General features: G+C 40.2%; 1 protein-coding gene across 4 annotated transcripts in view; it reads left to right on the top strand.

The window, feature by feature from the left end:
• Positions 1-3,229: 3,229 nt before the first annotated feature.
• LOC112587813 (potassium channel subfamily K member 16) overlaps positions 3,230-16,860 on the top strand; it is a 377,120-nt gene continuing 363,489 nt past the window's right edge. Inside the window, exons 1-2 of one of the 4 annotated variants that reach the window (XR_006639721.1) lie at positions 3,230-3,375; positions 16,407-16,522. The gene's annotated coding sequence lies outside the window, so the exon portion shown is untranslated. The other 3 variants (XR_006639720.1, XR_006639722.1, XR_006639711.1) reach the window with 3 other exon arrangements.

Here is a 16,860-nt window from a genome sequence, read left to right as displayed (position 1 = left end):
CTCCAGATCTCAGGGCATGGCTCCAATATCCACATTCTAGAATGTTCCCTCAAGGAGCCTGATCTCGGGTCAAGCCTCATTTCCGCTCTTTCACTCTGCTCTACTCTGATGGACTTGAGATTTTGAACTCTTCTTTCTCGTTAAGTCTGCCTTGCCAGAAAGTTGGACTCAAGTTCTGCGCTCTTCTCTGCCTCTTCCCAAACTGGTCTGCATCTTCCCATCTAGTCCCGGGTTTATAACTCTCGCCTGGGCCAGAGTGCTCGGCCTCAGCTCACCATTGGATGGGAATGAAAGTGGCAGGGGAAGGTCACTGGATCTTTAGTTTGTGCCTATTATAAATGACTCTGGGATGAACATTTTTTCATAAAATTTCCCCTCATACTTAGGATTATTTTCTTAGGATAGAATCCCAGAAATGGAATTACTGAATTTAAAATTATGACTGTTTTTAAAGCTGCGAATATTTGTTATCAGCTGAATATAGCTAATATTGAATAACCATTTCTGAGACAATATCTCATCTAATTTTTATACCAGTCTTGTGCACCTCCCCATCGTGGAGACATATATGGGTATGGGTAACACTACAGTGCATTGTTTTGGGTTGTCATCGTGGCATCTTCTTTGTTTATTCTAATTTAAAAGGCAACAATAGGCTTTGTTAATGTGTTTGCTTAATTCAGAGCGTGGGGAGTAGGTATAGTAGCAGAATAGGTTCATCAAGTAATTTTATTTCTTTTAAAAAAGAACTGTTTTTTTTTTGTTTGTTTGTTTTTGTTTTGAGCATTATTTGTACAAAAGATCCTCAGACATGAAGACAAAATCTGTTTTAAACCACAAGAAAAGCAGGAGAGGGATCTTGGTTGATCAGGTATTTCAGCACCTAGTAGATGCCTAACTGTGTAGATATTGAGCTGTAATGTAGACTTCACAAATGGAGGACAAGAGAAGGACCCTGTCTGCTTTGGTGTTTCCAGAGCCAGGATGCTCAGTGCTGGACACTTGGTGGGTGCTCAGAAAATGTTTGTAGAATGAATGAAAATTTTATCAGTTCGAATTTGGGTCATCAGTGAGTGACAGAAACCCCAAAATAACAGTGGCTTAAACTGGATAAGGGGTTCCCAGGAGAAGCTAGTGGTAAAGAACCCATCTGCCAATGCAGGAGACATAAGAGACTTGGGTTCAATCCCTGGGTCAGGAAGATCCCCTGGAGGAGGGCATGGCAACCTGCTCCAGTATTCTTGCTGGGGAATCCATGGACAGAAGACCCTGGTGGGCTATAGTCCATAGGGTTGCAGAGTCGGACATGACTGAAGTGACTTAGCATGCATGCGAACTGGAAAAGTTTCTTTCTTACGTAAAATAAATCTAGAGAAAAGCAGTCCAGGCTGTTTAAGGAAGGTTCATAATATCAGGGCCCAGTTACTTGTGTCTTATAACTCTGTATTCCTTGGCATGTTAACTTACTTTAGGGTCCCAACTCACTGTTTGAGCTCCGGCCATTGCATAAACATTTCTAAGAAAAAAGAGAAAAGAACAGCATGTTCCCTCTCTTTAAATTGTGTACAGCCCTTTTACTTATGTCATATTGGCCAGAACTTAGTCGCATTGTCAATTCTAGGGTGAGGAGGTGACGAAATGTGGGCTTTGTTTTGGGGGCTATGTGCCTTAGGTAAAATCAGGAGCTCTGTTACTCTGGAAGAGGGAAAGAATGTATTTGGGGGACCACTAGCAGGATCTCTCATAGTGAACTTAAATCTTAGGAGGTGAAACTATGCACACATTAAATTTTAAATAATCACATAAAGCTTTTATATTATTGAAACCAAACAAATTGTATGGATGATATGAAGCACAGGGAGACCAACTGAAAGGATATAGTTGAGAACAGCGTCATAGCTGAGGGGTGGGACTGGGTACACAGAGGGTGGTAGGCAGAACTGGAAGCTAGTCCAAGGGCAGCAGATGTTTTATATTAGGTAGAGGTGGTAAAAATACAAAAATAAAATCATGTTGCTGATGAATAAAATCTATCTACTTTTGATCATGAAAAAAAGGTCATAGTAATACAGTTTCAAAATAAATATATTTTATTTAACGGGTACTTTTACTTCCTTGAAACAAATCTTTAAAGTCATGTTACTTGGACTTCCCCCTTCAAGCCTCCTGTGGTTCTTCTGTATTTAATCAGTGGTTCTACAAGGCCTCAATTTTCTTTATAAGGCTCTTCTGTTCTTTTACGGGGCACAGAGCACTCAAGGAATCCTTGTGGCCAATGGAAATTTCTTCCAGAGTTAGGGCACCATAGTTCTCCCCCCTCCCTCCTCTGCCCCACTTCCCACACCAGTTCAACAACTGTTGTCTCCTAAGTTTCCAGTACAAAAAAAAGGGGAATGAAAAACTCTTCCACGTATTTCCAGAGAGTTTCTTTCTCTTATTATTATTTTTTAAAAGCACACAGATAATACACATTCACCAAACAATGAGAAAACAGGGGTGAGCAAAAAGAAAAAAGTAATCTGTAATTCCACTCTCCAGTGTTCGCCACAGTTCATTTTTTTTTAATTGAAATATAGTTGATTTAACAATATTGTTTGTTTTTGGTGTACATCAGTTATATATATACATATATATTCAGTTATATATATATTCAGATTCTTTTCCATTATAGGTTATTATAAGATATTGAATATAGTTCTCTGGGCTATACAGTCGGTGCTTGTTGTTTTATCTATTTTATATACAGTAGTTTGTGTCTGCTAATCCCAAATTCCTAATTTGTCTTTCCCTACCCCTTCTCCCTTTGGTAGTCAAGTTTGTTTCCTTTGTCTGTGGATCTATACATGTTTTGTAGATAAATTCATTTGAATTATGTTTTAGATCCCATAAATATCTTTTAATATTTGTCTTTCTTTGAATAGTTCATATTTTGTTATTAAGCCCTAAGAGAAATTTTAACTCCTTAAAAATATATTTACATAACCATTTATTTTAAAAAAACACTAGCAAATTAATGTTTTATAATTTGCATTTCAACTTAATAATCCAGTGTGAACTTTGGTCAAGATATAACTGATCATTATTTTACAGCTGCCTAATATTTTATTGGGAAAATGTGGAAGGACCAATTTTCAGTGATTCGAAAAGCCTGTGTGCTGTGCTTTTCATCAGGAAGTTAGAACTGAGTGGGAGCAGAAGGCTTGAAAGAAGGTCATCAGCAAAGGTTAGTCATACCCTTGCCCGAGGCTGAAAGACTGAATCTGATACCTGGACAACTGGTGCCTCCCAGAGGAGGCTGTCTGGAGAGGTGGCTGTCAGTGGGGATTGGTATCGCTCAGAGCCTGGGGCTCCCCCAGGAAGCGGCCTGGAGCCCAGGTGATAGCCTCTTTGAAGGCAGATGGCTCTCAAGCCAGCTGGTGTTTGCAGAAAACCCTCATCTGCTGGATAAGGACCTGTCGTTTCTCCAGTTGGTGTTGGAGAAAAAGAGCTCTATGTAACTGCTGTAGTTTTAGAACTTCTTTAGCTGCTACCTCATTCCCGTTACCTCACCCCTCATTCCACAGTTGCTTGCATTCCGCTACCACTATCTGATGGCCACGGAGAGCAATGACTTCATGAGCTAGGTATGTGTGGCGCTTAAGCTTTCCCACTCAGGAGCCTTTTGAAATAAAACTCAGATTAGCTAACTGCTAGGACTGGATAATCGAGTACATTTTTTAATGGTGACATAATGACTTTTCTCAGTTATTTCCTATTGTTTGAAGGGGGTCATTATCTCTCTGTGAAGCCACATCTGATATGGAGGCTGAAGTGAATTGCTGAAATACAGGCCCTTACCTCTGAATGGTAAGAGCCCACCTGCCTCCATCTAATGGGCCTTGCACCATCAGGACACTGAATGGATGCTGGGCACTTGCAGGCTGCCCTGATGTTGTGCATTAAGGTTATATTCCTTATAATATGAGAGCTACATCTGACATAGTTTCTGTTCCACAAGAATAAATTTGTTCTTTCTTGAGAATAAATGACCTCAGGGATCGTTGGCTTTTAAGTGTTATAAATTTTTATGACATTATGAAAGGAATGGGGGCTATAGTAAGCCACTTAGTATTATATTTCCATTTTCTGGATAATGGATTAGATATAATGGCCCAGCAAATGTGAGTAGACTACAGAGAGACTAGAAATAGAATAGGACACAAAATATGCACAACAAAATCGCCTAAGAAAGTCAGGTTAGCTCTCCTCTGATATGACCAGTTGTTAAAATACAAAATACAAGGTAAATGCTGAGGAACAATGTTAATGATTGATGGGAAATTAAGTGAAAATAAAACCTGACTAAGTTCTTAGAGACCCTAAAACTGGAATTTGGAAAAGGTAAAGGTAGCCAGAATAGCAGAGACTCAGGCTAGATATCAAAAAGGAAACTAGGGAAGTGGATTGAGATAAAACCAGAAGATTCAGATGAGATGAATGCAGAGATGTGACCCTGAGGAAGAAAAAGAAGGAGAGAAATGCAGGAGGGAAGGAAAGAAAAAAGCAAGAAAGGAAGGAAGAGAAATAATTGCAAATATAATTTCTATGGGGAAATATAAATATTTCATAATGCTAAAGAAGTGTTTTTCATCTAGGAGAGCAGGGGTTTGAAACGAATTCACATATTAAATAGGATTCTGCGTGTTAAGAAGGATCATTTTTATTCTTTTTGATAGGAGAAATGGAAAGATAGTGAGAAAGATGCTTCATATTGCTAGGGGCTAATCTTTTTGCCTGGAAGCTGCTCTTACTCTTACTAGTTACAGAGTTAAAATAAGTAGCCTTTTTGTTTGGTTGTTTTGTTTTGTTTTTAGGGAAACTGAGGTCAAAGACAAAAGGAACCGTGTGATTTGGTAGTCAAGGCCATTGGCATCGGGCTATGTGTCCATGGGAGCTGGCATGCAGAGAAACAAAATACCCTGAGAAACAGATGGGGAAACAGCCAGAGAACCATAAAGCACTTTGCTGGACATCACGTTGCTGAAAGTTGGCATAGCAAATTCTCTCATCATTTAAGCATTACGAAGGAGTTCAGTGACTCAGGGGCAAGTCATAGACTGACTGGCAGGAATCAACTGAAAGGATGTTCCAACGCTATATATTTAGATGTTGTCACTTTATGTCTGTCTCAGCCTCTGTTTCCACATCTGTAAAATGATGGCATTGAAATAGATGATTGTGGCCCTAGTGAGGGCTGGAAAGAGGGCTAGGGCTTTCGCAGTTGGGAAAGTTGAGTGTTTTATCTAAGATAATAGTGAATTAGTCTTCTAGGCAAAGCTAACTAGGAGTACCAAATCTATAGGAGTCATGAGGCTTAAGTGGTGGTGGGTCAAAGATAGAAGAGCGAGTTTCTAGGACACAGTCTCCAGACAGGGTCAAATGGCCAACTTTGGCATTTTGTTGTTAAGAACTTCTTTCTTGCTGTGCTCTGTACCTGAGCCATGTCAGTCCTAAAGCAGCTATATATGGGAGCAGCTGTTAAATACAGATACTGTATTTGTGAGAAAAGTTTGTAAGTATCAGAAAATAAGGGAGCCAACCTAAACAATAAAAAAGAAGTGATTATTAGCAGGGGTGCTTGGCACTTTGGTAACAGACTCAAAGACTGGAAGGCTGTTGGGACTTTCCATCCTGGTCTTTGTTCCTCTTGTGTCTCTGCTTGGTCTGTTAGGCATAACCTTATTCTCATCACCACTGTCAGTGCATAGCTGGAATATGGTGTCCCGTCCTGGACTTTACATCCTGAGGGTGCACATGAAGACTGTTCAAAGAAGAGCCATAGGAATGATTAAAGAGCTAAAAAAAATTTAGCCCTGAGAGGAGATGCTAGAGAACCAGGGATAATTCATCAAGAAAAAGTCTGCTGTTGGGCATAATGCAGTTATAAGGATATGATGGATTATTAGTGGAAGATGGTTGTGACTGATATTATTTGCCTTTACTAAGAATAAACTAAGAGGGGATAGACTCCAATCACAGCAAAGGGGATTCAGGCTGGATGAAAAATGGGGGGGTAAAGGCAATGGAGACTAGAAGCATCTTGATGACTTTCAAGGGAAGGCTGAGACCTCACCTCTAGCAGTTCTGACAAATAGGTGATTCTTATCTCTGTGGAATATTTACTCTGTCTTCAGGCAATGAGATGACCTGGAAGGGCCTCCAGCCATTCTTCATTTGCGGGGACAGATATTTGGTTGGGTCAGAGAAGTTCTGATTTTTTTTTTTTACCTGCCATATCAGTGTTTGAGGGACTTCTTATGCACATTGGTATTGGCTCAGGCTTACAAGTTAAAACTGGACACGGAACAACAAACTGGTTCCAAATAGGGAAAAGGAGTACATCAAGGCTGTATATTGTCACCCTGCTTATTTAACTTATATGCAGAGTACATCATGAGAAACGCTGGGCTGGAGGAAGTACAAGCTGGAATCAAGATTGCCAAGAGAAATATCTGACACCACCCTTATAGCAGAAAGTGAAGAGGAACTAAAAAGCCTCTTGATGAAAGTGAAAGAGGAGAGTGAAAAAGTTGGCTTAAAGCTCACATTCAGAAAACTAAGATCATGGCATCTGATCCCATCACTTCATGGCAAATAGATGTGGAAATAGTGGCTGACTTTATTTTTGGGGGCTCCAAAATCACTGTAAATGGTGATTGCAGCCATGAAATTAAAAGATGCTTACTCCTTGGAAGGGAAGTTATGACCAACCTAGACAGCATATTCAAAAGCAGAGACATTACTTTGCCAACAAAGGTCTGTCTAGTCAAGGCTATGGTTTTTCCAGTGGTCATGTATGGATGTGAGAGTTGGACTATAAAGGAAGCTGAGTGCCGAAGAATTGATGCTTTTGAACTGTGGTGTTGGAGAAGACTCTTGAGAGTCCCTTGGACTGCAAGCAGATCCAACCAGTCCATCCTAAAGGAGATCAGTCCTGGGTGTTCATTGGAAGGACTGATGTTGAAGCTGAAACTCCAGTACTTTGGCCACCTGATGCAAAGAGCTGAATCATTTGAAAAGACCCTGATGCTGGGAAAGATTGAGGGCAGGAGGAGAAGCGGACGACAGAGGATGAGATGGTAGGATGGCATCATCAACTGGATGGACATGGGTTTGGGTGGACTCCGGGAGTTGGTGATGGACAGGGAGGCCTGGTGTGCTGCGGTTCACGGGGTTGCAAAGAGTGGTACACGACTAAGCAACTGAACTGTACCATTACATCGTCTTCTGTGTTCATTAGTCTCAAGTTGACAAAGTGTATTTACATTAGATTTGCAAATTTGAGATATATTTTTTGTTGGTTATTTAGAAAAATGAATTTATGTTAGGTTTGCAGCTTTGTCTAGCTGACACAGTGCATTTATGTTAGATTTGCAGTTTGGGGACATATTTATTGCTGTTTTTAGAAAATATTTAAATAATATGATGTCTAAGCTGCTTCTTGCCTTCGGAGCATCCAGTGGCTATTTCACAGATGTGAGTCTGAACTGATTATTTAGTTTTCAATCACATGATTTGGTTTTTCAAGTAAAAATAATTAATATATGCCCTTCAACTGTAAAAGAAAAATAATTACAATTTTTTCCACTTAACTGCTTTAAACTCAACCGTTACCTCATTCAGGTACACGTGACTCAAGTAATTGAAAGCTGCTCAGCTCACAGTGTGAGAGCAGAGGCGGGGAGTCACATTTTGTAATGAGGTCCTTAAAACCAACTCTACAAGTTGACTGTTTTACATGTTAAATGAAAATCTTCCGATGAAGCAAAAAGTCAATTGAAACTTTCATTTAGTTTTTATCAGGAAAATGGCTTCAGATATTTCCCAGCTAAATGCACAGAAAAATTGTAAGGACCGGGGAAGTGTTTTGGGTTGTTTCATGGCTAGAAAATCATTGGAATAAAACTCGCCCTCTTATTTTGATTCCTTTCCCTGGTGCATTCAGCCCTCAATTGCAAGTCCCTCTCTAGGTTGGTGGTATCTTTGACCAGCTGGAAGTGGTTTTAGTGCTGAACAGGACTCTCTTCTAATAATACGAAGCTGTCACAAAAAATAAGGCCTTGGAATAACAATAAACTATGTCTGCGTCTGATAATTACACACAGAATTTGTATGCACCACACATTCTGACACTAATTGAGTGTCTTGCTTCCAGATGGATGTCAGTTTCAGTCATGCTATGATGCCTTCTCCCATAGACTACCAACTTCACCACTATTATAGGCCCTAATGATAGAAATTTCATATTGATCTCCAGTTATTACAGCCCCAAATGTTATATTTGGAATAATTTTGCATTGTTTCTCTGTAAGGTTTGGGTGAAATTACAAAGAACTGGGTTCAGGGGTCTGCTAGCCTTCCCCAGCCCCCATCATTCAGGTGCAGGGTGTCTTTGACGAGAACGCAGCCTGAGCCACAGCTGCTAACAAGGTCAGATGACAGTGGGCTGGGGAGGCTTCCAGGCAACCCAGGCTACTGTAAACAGCTTGTGGTGGATGCAGTGGGAATCCAGGGTGAGGAGAGCTGGCTTCTCTTTGAGCAGGGCAGGCAGCAGAAGGTCAGAGGAAAAGCCAAGGGCACAGTGAGGCCAGCAGAGTGGAATTCAGACATCTTCTGATGAACGGACTGTTATGGGTTGGGGCCCCAACTACTGCAGGAGCAATGCTCACCCAAATCCTTCACCCCAGGTATCCTTGAAGTCCTTTATTAAGCAGGGCATTTCATCCTGATTTCAGATTATACCCCCAAGCACTAGTCTTGGAACCATTAGGTTTCTCCTTCATTTCTTTTTTAATGATAACATTCTCTTTCCCAGAAAGATGAGATGTTATTTTAATAATAGCTCAAGGCAAAGACTGAGCTTCTGTCCTTCAGTGTTGATCCAGCCATGGAGCCCTTGGGTACAAGGCCAGCCTAGATATTCTTCCTTCCCCTAATGGTGCTTAGGCTCTGCTTGCAGTTAGGTGGGCATCCCAAATCTAAGAGTAAGCAACTCAGTTGGGTTGAGTGCACCTTCAGTGAGGGAAATGCATACAGGTTCACTTAGACACAGCAAGCTCACCACATTACACTGAGGATGGGATTTATTCCCCCAACTGGTTAAAAGGAGAACTGCCTAAGATGATTGATCTACCCTGTAGACATTTTTGCAACAGATAGAAATAACTAGCACTTTCCACTGAGAGTAGGCAGTGTCCGAGTCCTATTACTGTACTGTGTTGGGCTATTTCTGTCCCTTGTCAGCTCTGGGGGCTTGGAGCACCCCCAGGCACAGAGTGGGATGGGAATGAGGGTGGGTGAGTATAAGATGACTGACAAAATCCTGAAGTAGATATACTTAACTTTCATCTCTTCCTGATGTCCGTTTTTAGATTGGCTGAAGATAGATGGCTGAGCTTTGAGAGCGAGGACAATGGCAAAGAGAGCAGTCTTATTCTTTAAGTTTTTCTTTTCCTGTTGTTTGTTTGTTTGTTTTCATTACTTTGGCTGCCGTGTGTGGCATGGAGGATCTTAGTTCCCTGACCAGGGATTGAACCTGTCCCTGCTGCATCGGGAGCTTAGAGTCTTAACCACTGGAACACTAGGGATGCCCCAGCAGTTTTGTTAAAAGGTGTTGGGGGGATGGTATTAGATGGCTTCAAGAAAATTAAGGATTTGCTTCTAAATGTGGACTTGAAGCAGTGGACTTGGAGCCATGTATGGATGAGTGAGGGGTAAGTCAGCCCAGGACAAAGCACAGTGAATTACCGAGGCGGGTGAGGATTCACCTCTGCTGCCTGACTGATTCCTGGTGCCATGTGGTCTCTCCTTCTAAGTAGCTGACTGCATGTGCTCCTGTTTTGGAGCTGGCGAGAAGGTGTTTGCGGGAAGAAGATCCTGGGGAAGTCTGTACCCCAGGTTCTGGAATAAGCAGAAGACAGCCCTGCTCCCCGGCATAGTGACAGCTGAAAGTCACGAGGGAGCCTTCTGTTTGGGTGTCATGACCTTTCCTGTCACATCTCTGCATTGTGGCAGGCTGGTGGGGAGGAGATTGGTGTGACAGGCTCACCTTTCAGCATGCCTCAATCACACCATTTAGATTGCAGGCGGGAAGAGGCAGGAGAAAGAGGCGAGCTGGTCATGTTTCCTAAACACCCTCTTCTCTCCATCAGGACCAGGTCACAGAGGTCACCTGTCATGTGCGAACATCCTGATGATAAGGGGAGGCCTCTCCCTAATCCCTCGAGTGTGGCGTTTGCATGGGTTATTAAAGAAGGGGTGTTTATCTCACCTGGGCCATTGTCCACACACACACATCCCAAGCCCCCCTAACAAGCCCCTCAGCTAAGATGCCCCCCTTAGTGAGAATCCAGCCTTCACAGTGGGGAACTCTTGATTTTTAATTATGCCGGAAACCACTTTCTCTTCTCCCTCCTTTTAAAAATGATAAATGACTTAAGGAGAAGCAGACACAATTGTGTGTTTTCAGTATCGTGTAGGAGATTTGGAGGAAGAATTATGATGGGTTGAATTTGAATTTGCTTAGCTTTGACTAAGATAAATTGTCACTAAAATCATAAGTTTGCATATTTTCACAATCAAGCCCATTTCAATTTTGAAACTAGCTATTCTTTATAGGGTTTTTTTCAGCAACAGGGAAGAAATGGGACGATAATGATCAGATTAGAAAAATACCATTAAAAGCACTGAGACAGTTGATTTGCTGGGTTGAAATATTTGGTTAGGATGCTGTTCTCCTTGCTTTCCCTATAGCAGGAAGTGTGAGGAAACTGTTTATGTGGCCACTGCTGTTGAAACTGAAATTATTCCTTGTCATAGCAAGCGCTATGATGTTCTACAAATAATGGAAATTGACCTTTGTTCACATCATTATACAAAATACATTTCTAAGTCATCTTCATAATGCCCAGATAAAGACAATGGACTTACTCTGGACAAAATTTTCCTAAAGATGATATATTTGTAATTAATTGTATGCATAGACCACCTCTGAAATAATATAGTAGAAACTGGTAACTTTGGCTCCCTCTGTGAAGAACAACTGGATGATTGGGAGAGTGGGCTATTATTTAATAATTTTAAAACTAGCCATTAGAATATTACCTATTAAAATGAAAACTTAAAAATTCTTTTAAATATTTTTCTTTACTGAAAACTGGATACCATGCCGTGACTATGTGTGGTTGACCCATTGTATATATTCAGCCCCCCTGGCTTGAGTTGAAGACAGGCACAGAGATGTAGGCTCAGGCATGAAAGGAGTAACAGAAGCAAAATCTATCAGAACGATTGTCCCAGCACATCTCCCCGGAACATCTATGATTGTACTTGGCTGCATGCCAATGTTAATTTAAATGTGAATTTAGGATCAACCACTACTTACTATTTATCTTATAAATGTGTTCCTAGTAGGACAACATTTAGAAGTGTTGATAAAGGAAGTCACCCATAATCTAACTGCTCAGAAATCATTGTTGTTAACCTTTTAAAATATATCTGTATAGGCCCTTCTCTATGTTTATCTCTTTACATATGTGACTGTGTCTGTGTGTATGGCCATGTGTGACGGTATCAACTAAATTCCCTCTAAGGACCAGGCAGATAACATAAATGTGTAAACTTAGAGAATGATGAGGATTCTGCTAAGCTGGAGAATTTACACCTAGCCTAAAATTACTCAAAGTTGTAAAAATAGGCTGCCAAATATAACAATCTGTAGGTGGGGTTTAGCTTGTAGGGCACTGGTTTGTTTCATAAGAGGTCACCAAGGTTATTATTTTCTTCTATATCTTTTCAGAGATATTCTCTGTGTGTGTGTGTGCATTTTATATGTGCACAGACACATGAATCCATTCCTTCCTGCTTCTTTTTGTTAAGCAAGTGGTAGCATGTCAGTTGCAGTTTTAACTCTAGACTCAGTTGAACCTTTTGGCTGCACTATCATCCTGTCTGTATTATCACTTGTTACCTCTCTTCTGATCTCCTCCTTCATTCTTTTTGATCTTCTTCTGGGGGTGTAGGGGTTCAACCCTACTATAGTATATTTGCATTTCTTTTATAGTAAAAAATATCTTCACTTTATACCTTATATAATTCCATACCCTCTTCTCTTCACTTTAAATCTTAAATTGTACCAAGTTCTGTTTTATTTTCTTCCCCCTGCCTTGTTAGTATCACCATCACTCATCAGTTATGATTATCTTCAGATTCTATTAGCATGTTGTTATGCCTGCTGCAAAAATCCTAAGAGATGTTAAATAGCACTAAGCCTGAGGTTGACCCTTGGGTCACCCTATTAGACTCAACCACCTTCCCTATATTGAATACTATGTCATCCATCATTGTATATTCTAAATGCTCTTGCCAACAGCTTTTAGCTATAAGGAGCTCCTTTCAGTATCTACCATCTGCTACCAACCCCCATCTAACCATGTAACAAATTTAATGAAGAATCTTGTTCCACTAATAAGATTATTAGGCATGATTCTGTTGACAGTGCACACATTGGCAGCTTTTCTTAAGAGCTTTTTAAAAAATTGCTTGGCTGCAGATAATTTGTATAAAAGAGCCATTTCTTCCAAAGCACTTAGAGTGAACAAAGTGAATAGAACTGAGTTCTTATCTTGATTTGATTGATGTATCATCTTGATTTAACTACTGAGCCTTGATTTCCTTGTTGATAAAACAGGGTTAATAATATCCACTCCAGTTATGTCACAGGGTTATTGGAATAAACTTACAAAACAAATGCAAAAACAACCTTGTTAATTGCTATGCATTGATCCTTTTCCACTCTAGGGCTGCTCCACAGTAAGCTGAGAAAATCAGTAGCATTGGATTTACACTTAAGCTATTTTAAAATTGCAATTTCCCCTTGAAACTTCTTACTTTCCTTTAGTCTCTTCCCTAATACTCTCTTTATACAGCAGGTGACTTTGACCTGAGATTCTAGGCAAAAGCTTTCTCCATGTCAGTGTCAAACTCCAAAATCCTAACTTTCAGTCTCTTTCATTGAAGAGGACAGACTCAGTCCTTCCTGCTGGTGCACCCTATCGTCTATTACCTGCCTTCTCTCACCTCGCTGACTTCGCTCTATCTTTCTTTTTAAAAAATATTTATTTATATGTTTGACTCTGCTGGGTCTCAGTTGCAGCATGAGGGATCTTTAGTTGTGGCATTCAAACTCGCAGTTGCGGCAAGAGGGATCTAGTTCCTCAACTAGGGATCAAAACTCGGCCCACTGCATTGGGAGTGCAGAGTCTTAGCCACTGGATTGTCAGGAAAGTCCCTGATCTATCTTTCTAAGGTATAATTTCCCTCCTCCTCTATTGGCTCTTTCTCTCCCTCAAGTGTACCCGTGTTCGTTTTTCTAAAATCCTTTCCTTAGTGCAGCTCTTCCCTCGAGACTAGCACTCATTTTCTCTTTCTTATCTCACCACTATATATCTGTTCCTCACAGTCCCTTCCCACTCACTCTGGCCTTAGCTTCTTGCGGTCCATCCCTCCATAATGTCCTGTGGCATCTGATGCCTTGAAGGCCACATTCTAATATCCAAACTTGCTAGTTTTAACTTAGTTCTCATCTTACTTGAATATTTTTTAACTTCATTTAACATTATTGGCAATAAAGTTTATTTGTTTTTTATTTGTTGTTTTTATTTATTTATGTATTTATTTATGTTTATTTATGTATTTATTTATATATGTATTTATGTATTTATTTATTTGTTATTTATATGTTGTTCAGTTGCTCAGTCATGTCCAACTCTTTGTGACCCCATGGACTGTAGCACAGGACTGCCAGGCTTCCCTGTCCTTCACTATCTGCCAGAGTTTGCTCAAACTCAAGTCCATCGAGTCAGTCATGCCATCCAACCATCTCATCCTCTGTCACCCCTTCTCCTCCTGCCTTCAATCTTTCCCAGCACCAGGGTCTTATCCAATAAGTTGGCTCTTTGCATCAGGTGGCCAAAGTATTGGAACTTCAGTTTCACCATCAGTCCTTCCAATGAATATTCAGGGTTGATTGCCTTTAGGATTGACTGGTTTGATCTCCTTGCTGTCCAAGGGACTCTGAAGAGTCTTCTCTAGCACCAGTTTGAAAGCATCAACTCTTTGGCACTCTGCCTTCTTTATGGTCCAACTCTCACATCTCTACATGAATACTGGAAAAATCATAGCTTTGACTGTATGAACCTTTGTTGGCAAAGTGATGTCTCTGCTTTTTAATATGCTGTCTAGGTTTGTTATAGCTTTTATTCCAAGGAGTAAGCGTCTTTTAATTTCTTGGCTCTAGTCACCATCTCCAGTGATTTTGGAGCCCAAGAAAATAAAGTCTGTCACTGTTTTCATTTTTTCCCCCCATCTATTTGTCATAAAGTGATGGGACTGGATGCCATGATCTTTGTTTTTTGAATGTTGAATTTTAAGCCAGCTTTTTCACTCTCCTCTTTGACCTTCATCAAGAGGTTCTTCAGTTCCTGTTTGCTTTCTGCCATTAGGACTGTATCATCTGCAAATCTGAGGTTATTGATATTCCTCCAAGCAATCTTGATTCCAGTTTGTGCTTCATCCAGCCTGGCACTTTACGTGATGTACTCTGCATATTATTACATTCTCAATTAAGGCTGGTTTCTCTTTTTTCTGCTTCTAGGTTCTGTTTCCAAACCTTGATGGTCTTATCAAATTACATGTCTTCTATGGATAATCCCCTAATACTAGGTTATATCCTAATTGCAGCCCGCATTTCCAGCAATCGACAAGACAGCTCCATATGCAGGTCATGATGAAGCCATTCAAACTCAACATTTCAAAGTCAAACTCCTCATCTCCTCAATGCTAATCTGTACACTTGTTCTCCCTATTTCCATTCAGATGGTTTTTACTATAAATTGACAATTACTACTAAAGCTGCAAAATGAGGAATTAGGTGGAGAGAAAATCAGGAAGAATATTAGAGTAGTAGTAGGCCAAGTGAAATTAGCATGAACCACAAGAGAAAACCAGGCAGGGGGCAAGAAACTGACATCATGCATTTTGCTTAAAATAGAGTCAGAAGATCAGGACTTCTTAGTATGCCAGTGTTTGTATTTTGAGTCTTCAGTCAAGGCTCCTGATTGGTAGATACAAAGCTTAGGCCTGCATCCCCAGTAATTTGTTGTTTTAAAACTGCTGTGTGATAAATACATCTCTTTTAGACTATCTAATTCCTTATACTCACATTTAAAATTTATGCATTCTTCATTATCCCTTCTTACTATGAAATATTTTAAACATACAGAGAAGTATAGATAACAGATATTTCATTACCATTAATCACCTTGCCACTTTGTCATATTTTTGCAGCCATTTGTAAAGCATTTTATCTTGAAATAATTTTAGACTTAAAGATTGCAAAAATAATATATCCTTCATCTTACATTCTCAAATGTTAACCCTGTGGTTTACAAAACTATAGCACAATGATTGAAACCATAAAATTAACACTGATACAATACTCTTAACTAACATACAGACCTTATTTATATGTTACCAGTCTTACCCACTAATGTCCTATATTGCCTCTAGGATAGCTCCTCATCTTCTTTTTTTTAATGATTTGATTTGACCCTTTAAAAAATACTGGCCAGTTATTTTGTGGAATGTCTCTTAATTTAGATTTGTCAGGGGAAACAGTGGAAACAGTGGCTGACTTTATTTTTTGGGGCTCCAAAATCACTGCAGATGGTGACTGCAGCCATGAAATTCAAAGACACTTACTCCTTGGAAGGAAAGTTATGACCTAGACAGCATATTAAAAAGCAGAGACATTACTTTGTCAACAAAGGTCCATCTAGTCAAGGCTATGGTTTTTCCAGTAGTTATGTATGGATGTGAGAGTTGGACTATAAAGAAAGCTGAGCACCGAAGAATTGATGCTTTTGAACTGTGGTGTTGCAGAAAACTCTTGAGAGTCCCTTGGAGTGCAGAGAGATCCAACCAGTCCATCCTAAAGGAGATCAGTCCTGGGTGTTCATTGGAAGGACTGATGTTGAAGTTGAAACTCCAATACTTTGGCCACCTGATGCGAAGAGCTGACTCATCTGAAAAGACCCTGATGCTGGGAAAGATTGAGGGCAGGAGGAGAAGGGGATAACAGAGAATGAGATGGTTGGATGGCATCACTGACTCAATGGACATGGGTTTGGGTAGACTCCGGCAGTTGCTGATGGACAGGGAGGCCTGGCGTGCTGTGGTTCATGGGGTCGCAGAGTCGGACACAACTGAGTGACTGAACTGAACTGAACTGATGTTGAAATTCATGGTATGCATTTTTAGCAAGAACAGCACAGAAGTGACTTTGTGCCCTTTTTGGTCCATCACATCAGGACGTTCTCAATGTTGATGTGTTCCATTACTGGTGATGTTCATTTTGATCACTTGGCTGAAGAGATGCTTTCCAGGTTTCTCCACTGAGAAATTACTCTTTTTCCCTTTGCAATTGGTAAGTATGCTTAAGTATCTTATGTAGAAATATACTGACTATGCAGATAGCCTGTTTTTCACTATATCTTAAGCATCCATTAAGGACTCTTGTGGCCACAATGATTATGTTGGTTTTTGCTCAATGGTGTTTTCATTCTCTTGATGTCAGACCATATCAACCCTGTATATGTTCTCATTCATGACTTTTATCTTGACTACATGTATATGGATCCATAAATAATCCATAATAATAATAAAATAATCCATAATCCATAAATAATGTAGTTTGGGCATATTTTATAGCACTAAGTGAAGTGAGCTCAGTCATGTCCGACTCTGCGACCCCATGGACTGTAG

Source organism: Bubalus bubalis, chromosome 11 (assembly GCF_019923935.1).
Source record: "Bubalus bubalis isolate 160015118507 breed Murrah chromosome 11, NDDB_SH_1, whole genome shotgun sequence".
NCBI lineage: Eukaryota > Metazoa > Chordata > Mammalia > Artiodactyla > Bovidae > Bubalus > Bubalus bubalis.
The sequence above is the reverse complement of the archived record's forward strand: the minus strand, read 5'-3'. Positions and strand labels throughout refer to the sequence as shown.